The sequence below is a fragment of the Fundulus heteroclitus genome, chromosome 7 (genome assembly GCF_011125445.2).
Source record: "Fundulus heteroclitus isolate FHET01 chromosome 7, MU-UCD_Fhet_4.1, whole genome shotgun sequence".
NCBI classification, from domain to species: Eukaryota; Metazoa; Chordata; class Actinopteri; order Cyprinodontiformes; family Fundulidae; genus Fundulus; species Fundulus heteroclitus.
The window spans coordinates 9,933,961-9,947,546 of NC_046367.1; positions in this window are offsets into that span (position 1 = coordinate 9,933,961).

Below are 13,586 nucleotides of genomic sequence, written 5' to 3' on the forward strand. Positions count from 1 at the left end.
GTTATTCAGAAATCAGAGCTAACCTCCTTTGGAGTTAACATCTGACATTAATATAGAGACAATATCATTGGATGTTGATAAGGAATAAGGATTTAAACTCTAATTGCAGTTACATTGGGGTTCTCACAGCCTGCCGGATAAACCTTGTCGTACACAAGTCCGACCAGATCATTTATTCCAGTATAAATGAGTTGGAAATTAGCTTGTAGAAATGTTATTTAACATTTTTGTTTCATTATAGTCGATGCATCACTTGTTTCATTAAAAACAAATGTAATTCACAATACGGTGCTTTCACATGATGTTTGGCTATTTTCAGAGATACCTTAATGTGCAAGAATACTGTAAAACAAGTGTCAAACCCAAGGCCCGGGGGCCAAATCTGACACACCGCAGGTTTTTCTGTGGTCCTCTAGACTCAGTAGGGCCACATAAAAAAGCTACAAAAACAGTTGTGTGCTTAAATAAAAGTTTATCAATCAAATTGAAGCCGTTTTTATCTGTATTCTGCCAAATTACATCGATGTGAAAAGATGTTCAGGATCATTTCATTTTAAGAAGCTGTCATCAAACGTAGAGACAGCTATTTGGTAATGTTTGTAAACATTTCAATGGGTTTATCAACATATTCTGGCAAAACTGCCCCTTTGAGGACATTCATGATCCTGATGTGGCCCAACATCAAAACCAGTTGTCATGATTTTAGGTTCTGTCTTACTTTTGGATTATGGAATAGTTTGGGTTTGATTTTGGTCTTTGTTTTATATTATTCTGTCAGGGTTCTGCAAGCTTTCAGTTTAGTCCTGTCCTGTTCCCTGCCACTATTCCTGTCAGTCTTTCAGCCACTCCTTCTCCTTCTGATTACTTCCACCTGGTCTCTTTAATTGGCTCTCCCTCTCTCCTTTGTTCTCCTGCCTTTTTATGTCCGTCTCTTTTGCTGCTTCCCTGCCAGAACGTCACATCTCTTGTCCCCATTTCTCATGCCGCACATGTTTACTCACCCGTTCTCCAGCCCCTGGGTAAGAGCTCTCCAGCATTCTGTATTTTTGTATCTGACTTGTTTGCTTTTTTGACTCTGCCCAGGTCCTGTTTGTTTTTTGCTTGGATGTTCTGCTCTGTACCCAGCCTGGATTGTTTTTTGCCTGCCGGATCCACCCCCTCATCACTTCGAATAAATCCTGTTAATCTCTACCTAATTGTCTGGCTGAATACTGGGTCCTTAGTCTAAATCATTACAGTACGTTCTGGCCATTACCAGACCCATCGCCAGACAAGTACGTTGTTTTTTTTGTCCTCTCCTCTTTTTCTTCTTTTTTTTCCCCACCATGAACCCGACACCGAGTTTGCGATCTGGACTTAAGATTATGATGGACACTTGGGCTTTGTTTGGGACAGAAGAGGATGTCAGGCGCTTACCTGAGGTCGTCTTGGGAGCCTCGTTTGAGGGTTCCAGGCTGGCGATTTGTCCCCCTGGTGTTGGTCCCAGACGCCACATCCAAGGGAGGAGCGCTCTGCCGCAGCCGTCCCTCCGCCGCAAACGCCGGCGAGCGGTTGCTCTGGCTGACGCCTCGGCTCCTGTCCCTGAGGGGTCACCGCCAGCGGGCGATGTGAAGACCCAGGAGGGACCGCCTCCGCTCGGCGACGAGGAGGGAGATTCGGAGGGTCAGCCTCCGCTCGGCGATGAGGAGGGAGATTCAGAGGGTCCGCCTCCGCTTGAGTCCCGCCCTCAATCTCAGTTCCAGTGCCTGCTCCCCGCAGCTCAAAGACTCAGTGTCCGGTGCCTGCTCCCCGCAGCTCAAAGACTCGGTGTCCCGTGCCTGCTCCCCGCAGCTCAAAGACTCGGTGTCCCGTGCCAGCTCCTCGTAGCTTTAGCGCACTGTCTCCAGTGCCAGCTCCTCGTAGCTTTAGCACACTGTCTCCAGTGCGCTCCTCGTAGCTTTAGCACACTGTCTCCAGTGCCAGCTCCACGTAGCGTTAAAGCACTGTCTCCAGTGCTAGCTCCTCGTAGCTTCAAAGCACTGTCGCCCGCAGCCATTAGCCAGGCTCCCCCTTTAGTCGCCTGTAGTCAGGCGCCCCCTTTAGTCGCCTGTAGTCAAGCGCCCCCTTTAGTCGCCTGTAACCAGGCTCTCTCCTTAGTCGCCTGTAGCCAGGCGCCCCCCTCAGCCTGTAGTTTGGCGCCTCCTGTAGCCTTTAGTCCGGCGCCAGTTTCCGTTCTCTCTCTCTCCAGGCGTTGGCCTCCGAGGGTCTTATTTCGCCGCCGATCTTCTGAAGTCCTGCGCCACCACCGGTCTCCTGTCTGCCAGTCCCGCCTAGGCCGTGCTCCGGGACGCCCGCCGGAGAACCTGACACGCCGGGGCCGTGCTCCGGGACGCCCGCCGGAGAACCTGACACGCCGGGCCGTGCTCCGGGACGCCCGCCGAACCTGACACGCCGGGGCCGTGCTCCGGGACGCCCGCCGGAGAACCTGACACGCCGGGGCCGTGCTCCGGGACGCCCGCCGGAGAACCTGACATGCCGGGGCCGTGCTCCGGGACGCCCGCCGGAGAACCTGACACGCCGGGGCCGTGCTCCGGGACGCCCACCAGACTCTGTTTTAGAGACTGATTTTGAAGTATTTCAGTTAGTAGTTAGTTCACCCTCTTTGGGTTGTTTTGTTTTAGGTTTTGGTAGAACTGTTTTCTTTCGCTCGCCTTGTCAGGGTTGTTTTGTTTTTGTAATATGTCTGTCCCTCCATCCTGGTACCCCCATCCACCCACCCGGTCTAGTCTGTCTTGTTTGTCTTGTTTAGGCCGTCTGGAATCCGGCCTTAAGGAGGGGGTTCTGTCATGATTTTAGGTTCTGTCTTACTTTGGATTATGGAATAGTTTGGGTTTGATTTTGGTCTTTGTTTTATATTATTCTGTCAGGGTTCTGCAAGCTTTCAGTTTAGTTCTGTCCTGTTCCCTGCCACTATTCCTGTCAGTCTTTCAGCCACTCCTTCTCCTTCTGATTACTTCCACCTGGTCTCTTTAATTGGCTCTCCCTCTCTTTGTTCTCCTGCCTTTTTATGTCCGTCTCTTTTGCTGCTTCCCTGCCAGAACATCACATCTCTTGTCCCCATTTCTCATGCCGCACATGTTTACTCACCCGTTCTCCAGCCCCTGGGTAAGAGCTCTCCAGCATTCTGTATTTTTGTATCTGACCTGTTTGCTTTTTTGACTCTGCCCAGGTCCTGTTTGTTTTTTGCTTGGATGTTCTGCTCCATACCCAGCCTGGATTGTTTTTTGCCTGCCGGATCCACCCCCTCATCACTTCGAATAAATCCTGTTAATCTCTACCTAATTGTCTGGCTGAATACTGGGTCCTTAGTCTAAATCATTACACCAGTTTGACGCCCCTGCTGTAAAATATTACATATAGATGAAGAAGAGCTGTGTTAAATACCTTCTGCATCCTGCAAACAATCTCTCCACAAAGGAATGACTGTCTCTTCTTCTCTCCTCTATTTACAAGCCAGAGGGTGAAAAGGTCATCCATCATGTCAGCAGTTAATTGCTGTGGTTCATGGCAGAACAAAGAGCAAAAACTGTTTGGATGTTGTTTGACAGCATCCAAAACTCCAAGTGTCTTTAGACCTTCTGCAAACCAGCAAAATAAGCAGACTTTAATCTGAGTCTCTTACTAATAAACTGAGCCAAAATATTTGTGTACCATGTATTTAAAGAAATATTAGAAAAAAATTAACTTTTGAAAGGAGCCTTGGACCCGGTGAACCACATGAAACATAAGCATATTATGTAGGAGAAGATCTCAATCATTTGTGGCTCTTAAGGGTCTGACACAACCTGCACTGGTCATGCAGTCTAAAAGAGAATATGTGGCTCTGAGAAGTTCCTCCAGGGTAGAACTTTGAGACACCTAATACAGTTTTACACAAGAGCAAACAGACAAAACAAATAGGGACTACATAATGTTATTTCACTTTGAAAAATATATTAGATATCACACAGTATTATTAACAATATTTTCTATCAATAGTATATACAGTTAAAAGTAAATTAATTAGTGAGCGGATTACTACCCTTTTAAATTTTTCCTGAAGGTCAGCATTTGTTATATCCTTTAGAGTAGGGCAAACTGCATTTGGACCTCCAACCAAGTCAGCAAAAAGAACTGGAGAAAGGAACCTTGGAGCTGGACCTCCACGCACAAGGCTAACAGCTATTGCCCTAAAGTGCCATACAGTACCTGTCTTTCCTGAGTGCTGTATTGCAAAAATATCTTTTGTAAAAATATAATTTAAAAAATAGACATTTTGACAATAAATACTGGAAAATGATGATCCAAAACAAACCTGTACTGTTCAGAGCTAAATGTTTACATCCATCAGGGCCTTCAAACATTCAGACATGGACAAGGCATCAATGAGTAAACGTAAAAATTCTCTCCCAAATCAACTGCCTCTTCATTTTTCCAAAATCATAAGAAAACTTCACATTGAGTAATGTCGATTGTGTGACATTCTCTTGAATCCACGTATGTCTCCATCTAAAACTGCTGAATGACTGATGTTGAATTTTCAGTGCAGTGTCGATATTTTTGGACAACTCCTCAAGTATGTCTGACATCACTGACAAAAAAGTTGTGTAGTTGGAGCTTGCATGTGGTGTAGGCTCATTTTGGTAGATTTCAAGGGAGGGATTAGAGTCTGTAGCAGATGAGCTGGTACTGATAGTGGTAGCCGACTGAGTTTCAGTTGTAGCAGTTTTCACCAAAATTCCCCAAGTCAGTGTTGTAGGGGGGGGGGGGGGGGGGGGGGCATTTTCTGTTGTGTTGAGTTGTTTATTTCTTGTCATAGCTGTTGTTGCCGGGTGAGATACTTTATATGAAGTCACATCCCTTAGCTCTGGATCTTCCTTAAAAAACTTGTTTTTTTTTTATTAAAAGTTTTGAAATAATACATTTACTCTCTGTCATGGTTTTGACGTGTCTAACCCACATGCAGAATATACTCAAGAGGCGCGGAGCAGTTTCAGATATTTATTTTAAAGCAGGGGAGCACGAGCCGATCTCAGGCGATTTATGGTTCTCGCAGCCAGGGAAAGAAAGTACAGCCGGGCTCGGGCGGTCTGCGGACAAAGGAGAAAGTTAGATCAGCTCACGGAGCAACGGGAATGGTGTTACTTTGTTTCCGCTTACCGCCGAGCGCCGCGATCTAGCCGGGGGGAGTGGAACGGAGAGACGGACCCGATCAGCAACCCTCCTAGGTGGCAGATGGTGGTGGAGAGACAGGCGGGCGGTCAGGAGGGATCCGTGCGGGGCCCGAGCAGCAGGTGGATGGATGGGTGGCTTGAGGAAAGCTGGAGTAACCAGAGCGGTTTCGTAGGTGTCCACTGATTGACTCGTTGGACCCGAATGGGCCCCGGAGACAGTGTTCGCGGAGGGCTGGACAGCACGGGCTTAACTTGTGAAACATGGAAAGTAGGGTGGATTCTGGACTGCGGGGGAAGGCGAAGACGGACAGCAGAGGGGCTGATAACAGAGTCTACAGTAAAGGGGCCGGAGTAACGGGGAGCCAATTTACGTGGAGCGCCCCTGGTTGGAAGATCCCGTGAGAGCAGCCAGACCTGCTGACCGGGACGATAGCGAGGGGCAGGTACTCGCCTCCGGTCTGCAAACCGGCGGTTCTGCTCGACAGTTCTGTGGAGAGCCTGGATGGTTTCGGCAGATCTGGACTCTCCACAGAAGAGACGGAGATCTGTTGTTCGTCCGTGGGAAGAAGGGGGGCTGATATCCGAGGGATACTTCAAAGGGGGAAAAACCAGTTGCGGTGGAGGTATGAGTATTATGAGCATACTCCACCCATGGGAGGAATTTACTCCAGTCAGATGGGTTAGTGGAAGTGAGACACCGGAGGGCTGACTCGAGCTCCTGGTTAAGCCGCTCCGTCTGACCATTAGTCTGGGGGTGGTACCCAGAAGAGAGAGAGCACCAAGCTCCCAGAGCGGAGGCAAATTCCCTCCAGACTCGGGAGGTGAACTGGGGACCTCGATCGGACAGGATGTCCTGTGGGATCCCATGCAGACGGAAAACGTGCTTAACCAGGAGCTGAGCAGTCTGTAGAGCGGAGGGGAGCTTGCGGAGGGGAACTAAATGACAGGCTTTCGAGAACCGGTCGACTATTGTTAAGATTGTCGTCATCCCCTGAGAGAGTGGGAGACCGGTAACAAAATCAAGGGCAATGTGGGACCAGGGCCGTTTGGGGATCAGTAGTGGACGTAGGAGACCCGAAGGGGGTCGGTTTGATGGTTTATTCTTGGCACAGACGGGGCAAGCGAGGACATATTCCTGGATGTCCTTAGCCATAGAAGGCCACCAGAATCGCCGGGAGATGTGGGAGAGAGTTCGGTGGGTGCCTGGGTGAGCGGAGAATTTGGAGGCGTGGCTCCAGTGAATCACTTGAGCGCGTGCAGCGCGGGGCACATAAACTCGATTGGCAGGACCGTTGCCTGGATCAGGTTCATTCTGTTGAGCTCGGGTGATGACTTCTTCTATTTCCCAACGTAACGAGCCAACGGTGCAGGTGGGGGGTAAGATAGGAGCTGGTTCAGGATCGGAGTCGTGTGGGGAGTAGAGGCGAGAAAGGGCGTCGGGCTTCAGGTTCTTGGAACCGGGGCGGTATGTTATGGACAGGTTAAAACGGGAAAAGAACAGTGACCAGCGGGCTTGCCGAGGGTTTAGACGTTTGGCGGACTGTAAATAAGCTAAGTTTTTATGATCAGTCCAAATGATGACGGGCTGCTCGGACCCCTCTAGCCAGTGACGCCACTCTTCCAGCGCGAGTTTAATAGCTAGCAACTCACGATCCCCAACATCATAGTTGCGTTCAGGAGGGGTCAGGCGACGGGAAAAAAAAGCGCAGGGATGGAGCCTTTGGTCATCATCGGATTGCTGGGAGAGTACAGCGCCAACCCCCGTGTCTGAGGCATCGATCTCCAGGATAAACTGTTTCAGCGGGTCAGGATGCTTGAGAACAGGTGCTTGGGAGAAGCGATTTCTTAAGTCCTCGAAGGCTGCATTGGCTTCAGTGTTCCACATAAATGGGGTCTTGGGGGACGTTAGAGCGTGTAGGGGGGCGGCGATCTGGCTGTAATTCCTAATGAAACGGCGGTAGAAGTTTGCAAAACCTAGGAAGCGCTGGAGTTGCTTCCGCGTCTCAGGAACGGGCCAGGTGAGGACCGCCTTGATCTTCTCAGGGTCTGATCGAACCCGCCCACCCTCTAAAATTAGACCTAGGAAGGTTACAGAGGGTTTATGGAATTCACATTTTTCCGCTTTGACAAATAAGCGGTTTTCGAGGAGGCGTTGGAGCACTAAACGAACATGGTGATAATGCTCAGTGGGACTCTGGGAATAAATCAGGATGTCATCCAGATAGACAAAAACGAATATGTTGAGAAAATCCCGGAGGACGTCATTGACGAGGGCTTGAAAGACTGACGGAGCGTTACAGAGCCCAAAAGGCATCACCATGTATTCGAAATGGCCCAGTGGGGTCTTAAAAGCCGTCTTCCACTCATCCCCCCGGCGGATCCGTACTAAGTGATACGCGTTACGCAGGTCTAACTTTGTGAATACGGTGGCATTTTGGACAGGTTCAAGCGCGGAGGAAAGGAGCGGCAGGGGGTATTTGTTTTTAACGGTGATTTGGTTGAGCCCGCGATAATCAATGCATGGGCGAAGAGACCCGTCCTTCTTGCCCACAAAAAAGAACCCCGCCCCTAACGGCGAGGAGGAGGGACGGATCAGACCCGCAGCGAGAGACTCGCTGATATATTTCTCCAGCGCCTGGCGCTCGGCCCGGGAGATGTTATATAGGCGGCTTGAGGGCAGCGGAGCGCCGGGCCGCAGGTCGATGGCGCAGTCGTACGAACGGTGCGGGGGTAAAGAACTGGCCTTACTTTTACTAAACACCTGCCATAGATCGTGATACATCTCGGGGACAAGACCAAGATCCACCGAGGACTCACCAGATGCGGTAACCTCCGATGGAGGATGTGAGGGAAACGCGGAAAGTAAACAGCGTGAGTGACAGGTAGCTGACCAGGACTCGACCCGCTGCTCGGCCCAATTAATGTGTGGGTTGTGTTCTCTTAGCCACGAGTATCCGAGGACTAACGGAGCGTGTTTTACTGGAAAAACAAAAAATGAGACACGTTCGCGGTGGTTACCTGAAATGATGACCTCCAGGGGCTTGGTCTGGTGGGTAATTTGCGGGAGGTTGCCACCATCCAGGGCGGACACCTGAAGGGGCGTAGGCAGTGGCACAGTTTCGATGCCGATCTGCTGCACAAGAGAACCATCGATTAGGTTAAAATCGCAGCCCGAATCAACTAGAGCAGCGAAACTTACTCTGTCATGAGCCGTGGGAATTATTGCTCGCAGACAGAAACGTGGGGACGCAGGAAGATGTGGAGGCGCGGGAGACGAAAGCTTGTGGTCCGCCGGCTTCTCCACTACAGCCGACGGACCCGGTCTTTTGACAGCTCAGGGCAGGCACGGATGAAATGGTCAGGTGAGGCACAATAGATACACTGCCTAGCTTCCATGCGTTGCTGCCTCTCTTCTGGTGTTAAACGCACCCGGCCTATCTGCATAGGTTCAGGTGGAGGTGGTGAGGCGGCAGCCGGCCTGGGAGGAATGCGCTCGGGAGGGAGAGGAGCCGACAGCCGCGGGGATCTCTCAGACCTGCCCCGGCCCCTACTTCTAAGACGGTCTTCGAGACGGATGGTGAGCTCAATCAATTTATTTAAAGAGTCAGGCTCCTCTAGACGGGCTAGCTCATCCTTAAGGGATTCGTCTAGCGCATTAAAGAAGACCGTCTTGAGCGCTCGCTGTTCCCAGCCGGCGGCGGCAGCTAAGGTGCGGAACTCCACTGCGAAGTCGGAGGTGCGGCGACCGCGTTGTCTGACTGCCAGCAGCTGGCGGGACTGTTGTACAGGGTCAGATTCGACTGAAAAGACCATCTTGAATTCCTGTAGGAACTCTTGAAAGGAACAATTGAAGTCTTGACAATTGGGAAAACGGGCCTCAGCCCATCTTAAGGCCTTCCCTGTTAACAGGCGCAAAATGTAGGAGATCTTAGTCTCGTCTTGATTAAACGCTCTCGGGGAATTATTAAAAACTAGAGAGCATTGAAACAAAAAACCCCCACAATCTCCGCTATCTCCAGAGAACTTCTCCGGCCCGGGAGAGGAGGTTGCGCCAACAGCTGAAGGCGGTTCGGGGGGCGTGGGCCCCGATGTAGAGGGAGGCGACGCGGAGGGAGGATTCAGTGCGGCGGCGCGCAGCGCGTCAGTCAGTTGACCGATCTGCCCTGCGAGCCCCTTCAGCTGATCCTGGGTGGAATTTACAGCAAAACCAAGGTTTTGCAGCTGCTCCTGATGGATAGCAAGCGTCCTCTCGAGTATATCAGCGGGGTTTGTCTGGCCAGAGTGTAAATCTGTCATGGTTTTGACGTGTCTAACCCACATGCAGAATATACTCAAGAGGCGCGGAGCAGTTTCAGATATTTATTTTAAAGCAGGGGAGCACGAGCCGATCTCAGGCGATTTATGGTTCTCGCAGCCAGGGAAAGAAAGTACAGCCGGGCTCGGGCGGTCTGCGGACAAAGGAGAAAGTTAGATCAGCTCACGGAGCAACGGGAATGGTGTTACTTTGTTTCCGCTTACCGCCGAGCGCCGCGATCTAGCCGGGGGGAGTGGAGCGGAGAGACGGACCCGATCAGCAACCCTCCTAGGTGGCAGATGGTGGTGGAGAGACAGGCGGGCGGTCAGGAGGGATCCGTGCGGGGCCCGAGCAGCAGGTGGATGGATGGGTGGCTTGAGGAAAGCTGGAGTAACCAGAGCGGTTTCGTAGGTGTCCACTGATTGACTCGTTGGAGCCGAATGGGCACCGGAGACAGAGTTCGCGGAGGAGCGAGGAACAATCGGGATGAAGGGGTGACCTGAGACGAAGGAAATATTTGTTAAAACTCTGAAAAGGAATGTTGTCATGCAACAAGGGCCTCTTAAGCATACCAATACTTGGCTACACTCTGGCATCGTCCAGCAGTCCAAGTGCTGTCTTTATAGTGCAGCTCCGCGCTGCTGAACGAGCCGCAGGTGTGTACCACGCCCACCTGTCAACTCCAGCCACCTGTGGGGAAAGCAGATCATGCGGGGCCGGCAGAAAACTGCACGACGCTTCCCGCAGGGTCCTGACACTCTCAAAATCTACAGAATTATACCATGTAAAAATGTCTTTATAAATATGGCAACATTTATTTCTAAACCATATAAATTGTAAATAATAATAATAATTTTTTTTTTTAAATCCATCTTTAATGACCAAATAATTGGAGCAAAGGCTGTTCTGAGGCAAAAATATTGCTACATGTCTGTAACATCCAAAGGACCTATAAAATGTTATTAATATAGAATGTAATTCCTATCTGTGTGTCCATACACAACAGTAACATGAGATCATACACATTCAATAACTTACAAGAAGAGTTTGTGATGGTTTGACATAAAGAGCCTTTGATCTAAAGACCTTCTGGATCAGCTGGCCATTCAGTTGTTGCCCATCTTGCAGTTTAGGAGAGATCAGTTTATTTCCACAGCCAATAAGAGTCTGAAGGCTATATAATTATATTATTATATAATATTTATTAAAAGAGTGCCTAAGAATTTAGTAACGAAAGATTACAAATGCAGGATTACCTAATATTCTAAGGAATTGTTGAACCAAAGCCATCTCTAATTTGCTGGATCACAGCATGATAGTTCCAAGACTTGTGGAATTCAAAGGCACTTAGTATGTGACCATTTTCATGCAAGTATTGCTTTAAAGGTGGCTCGCAAATTACTTCCCAGGTGGGATTTGGAAAGAGTATTACATCTTTCTTAAAGCATTCATGGTAATGGATACATCTGGGTCTGAAAAACGAGGAGAGGAAAACATAAAATGTAATGAATCCTGCACTGTAATAAAGACCCCATTACACCTATAGACTTTATGTGTAATAAATATGATGCCAACTCCACCGGCCACTTTTATCATCGGAAACATCTAATATTTTGCATAATCTGTGCTGGTAGCTTAAATGAAGACCAACAAACATATTACCCTCTTCTCCTGTTTGTTGACCAAAGTCCAAAACTCTGCTGGGCTTGGAAACGTGGAGCTGAAGCAGCCACCAAATTTAGTCCGGTCAAAGAGCAAGAGTTTCAGCATGAAGAACATCAGAGTGATAACTTTTACTGTCTGTATTTACACAGATGTTAAACCAGGTCAGGACATGGGGACGGAATAATAGAAAGTCAAAATTCTGTTTAAGAAAAAAAAAAACAATTTACTGTGATAGATGGTGCTGATGTAGCAGGTGGAGTAATACAGTGTTGTGATGTGACCCAGGAGCGTTGTGATGGAGCTAATGTGTTCAGATTTTACTTGCTAATAAAAGCCAGTTCCCGATGGTTAAAGCTAGTATCCATCTACATGTACTATTAAGAATAAGTAGACATCTACTACATTTACTATATTAGAAAAAGTACATTATTACTTTACCTTGATTTGCTGTTGACACTGCTGAACTTCGGCCAGCTGTTCCAGTACAAAACAAAGATGCTCTCTCAACAGAATGAGTATGGGCAACCTGAGGAGCTCTTTCATGTAAGGCACTGGCCACACTGTTTGTTGCATCCGGTGATGATAAAATGCTATTTATAATTGCGGCTGCTTGACCTATTCTTTCCTTACTTACACACACGGCCGCCGACAGGGGGGGACAAACGGGTCAGTTGTCCCGGGCCCAGGACAGAGGGGGGGGGGGGGCAAAACCACTGAGCTATATAATACACTGGAATGCTAATCACCGTCTGTTTGAACGAGTCGCTTTGAAGCCACCAGCCGCCATATTGGTACTCCCTATTTCCCCTCAGTAACTAGGGAATATGTGCGCTACAGCATCGAATAACAAGGATTTTCTCAAGTTCAGGGGTGACTTAAGACTTTTAAAATGTCAAATGCCACATAGTTTTATGTTATGTTCTAAAAATATCAAGTACTGAGAAAGTCATGTGCTGAAATATTTTGCATTTTATTAATTTAAATATATATGTTTATAATTTATAAATATATAAATAACAATATACAAAAACATATATTTACATATGTGTATACATATATATACATATATACATATACACATACTTATATATACATATATTTATATTTAATATGAATAACATGTAAAATATTTCAGCACCTAATATCCTAGTACTTGATACTGTTAGTACATCCACTGACTGTAGAATTACCTGTGAAACGTTTTCAGTCAGCCAGAAAACTGCTTGTTGTTGCAAGCAAATCCTATGGGATTCTGTGAGAGTAAGGAGTAGCAAGATGGCGGCCAGTGACTTCAGTTTTTCGGCAAAATCAGCACTCCAGTGTATTATATAGCTCAGTGGCCAAAACTGACACTGACTGAACATTAAAATCAATGTCAGTCAGCGCGCAGCAGCTTCACAACGTCTGTGTAAAGGCACTCTGCTCCCCCTCCCCTCTCCTACATGGCTCAGCGGCGCCAGCCAATCAGCACGCAGGCTCAGCCTGGCCCGCCCACTCTGCTGTCTCTCACAAACAACCGCGCTGCTGCTGCTCAGACTCAGAGAGAGAGAGAGAGAGAGAGAGAGAGAGAGAGAGATCAGAGATGAGAGATAGGAGATGACGACGAGATGAATGAGAGAAGAGAGCAGATCCGAGAGAGAGAGAGAGAGAGAGAGAGAGAGAGAGAGAGAGAGAGAGAGAGAGAGAGAGAGAGAGAGATATGTTTTGTAAAAAGCCGCTTATATTCAGTGGAAACACAACAAATTGAAACCTGAAAAACCATCAGCAAGAAAACGTCGAGCAACAAACGGAGAGAGGAGACGAAACTTCTCTCATTGCCCGACAGACCCACAGACTGACGTCACTAACTGAGGAAGTATATAGTTAAGTTGACTTTTGTGGTGTGCGTGCGTGTATGTGTGTGTGTGGCGGCAGGTGTTGAGGGGGGGCCCAAAAAGACTGCGTTGTCCCGGGCCCTGGCAAAGCTGTCAGCTGGCCTGCACACACACACACACACACACACACACACACACACACACACACACACACACACACACACACGTATACCCTCTCATTCAGTGTAGTACCAGATCACACACACATAAGACAAATATTACATTTTAGTTTCATTAGTGTGCGTGACTATGTCTACTGTGGTGTGTGCATGTTTTAGTAGTGTGTTTGAGAGGAAAATAGTTTTGTTGACAGTGTGTGTGTGTGTGTGTGTGTGTGTGTGTGTGTGTGTGTCTGCTGAGGTGTGTGCATGGATTTATTGGTGTGTGTGAGAGGAAAAATTGTTTCTGTCCTAAATGTCACCCCATACAGATCCACTGCTTGACAGGTTGCTACAGGAGATTTTTCCTGCATGCAGCCATGCACAGCTCATTAAAGAAACTCCAATAACATGAGTTAAACCAACATTTAATTTCCCATTGGGATTAGGAATGTATTTTTTT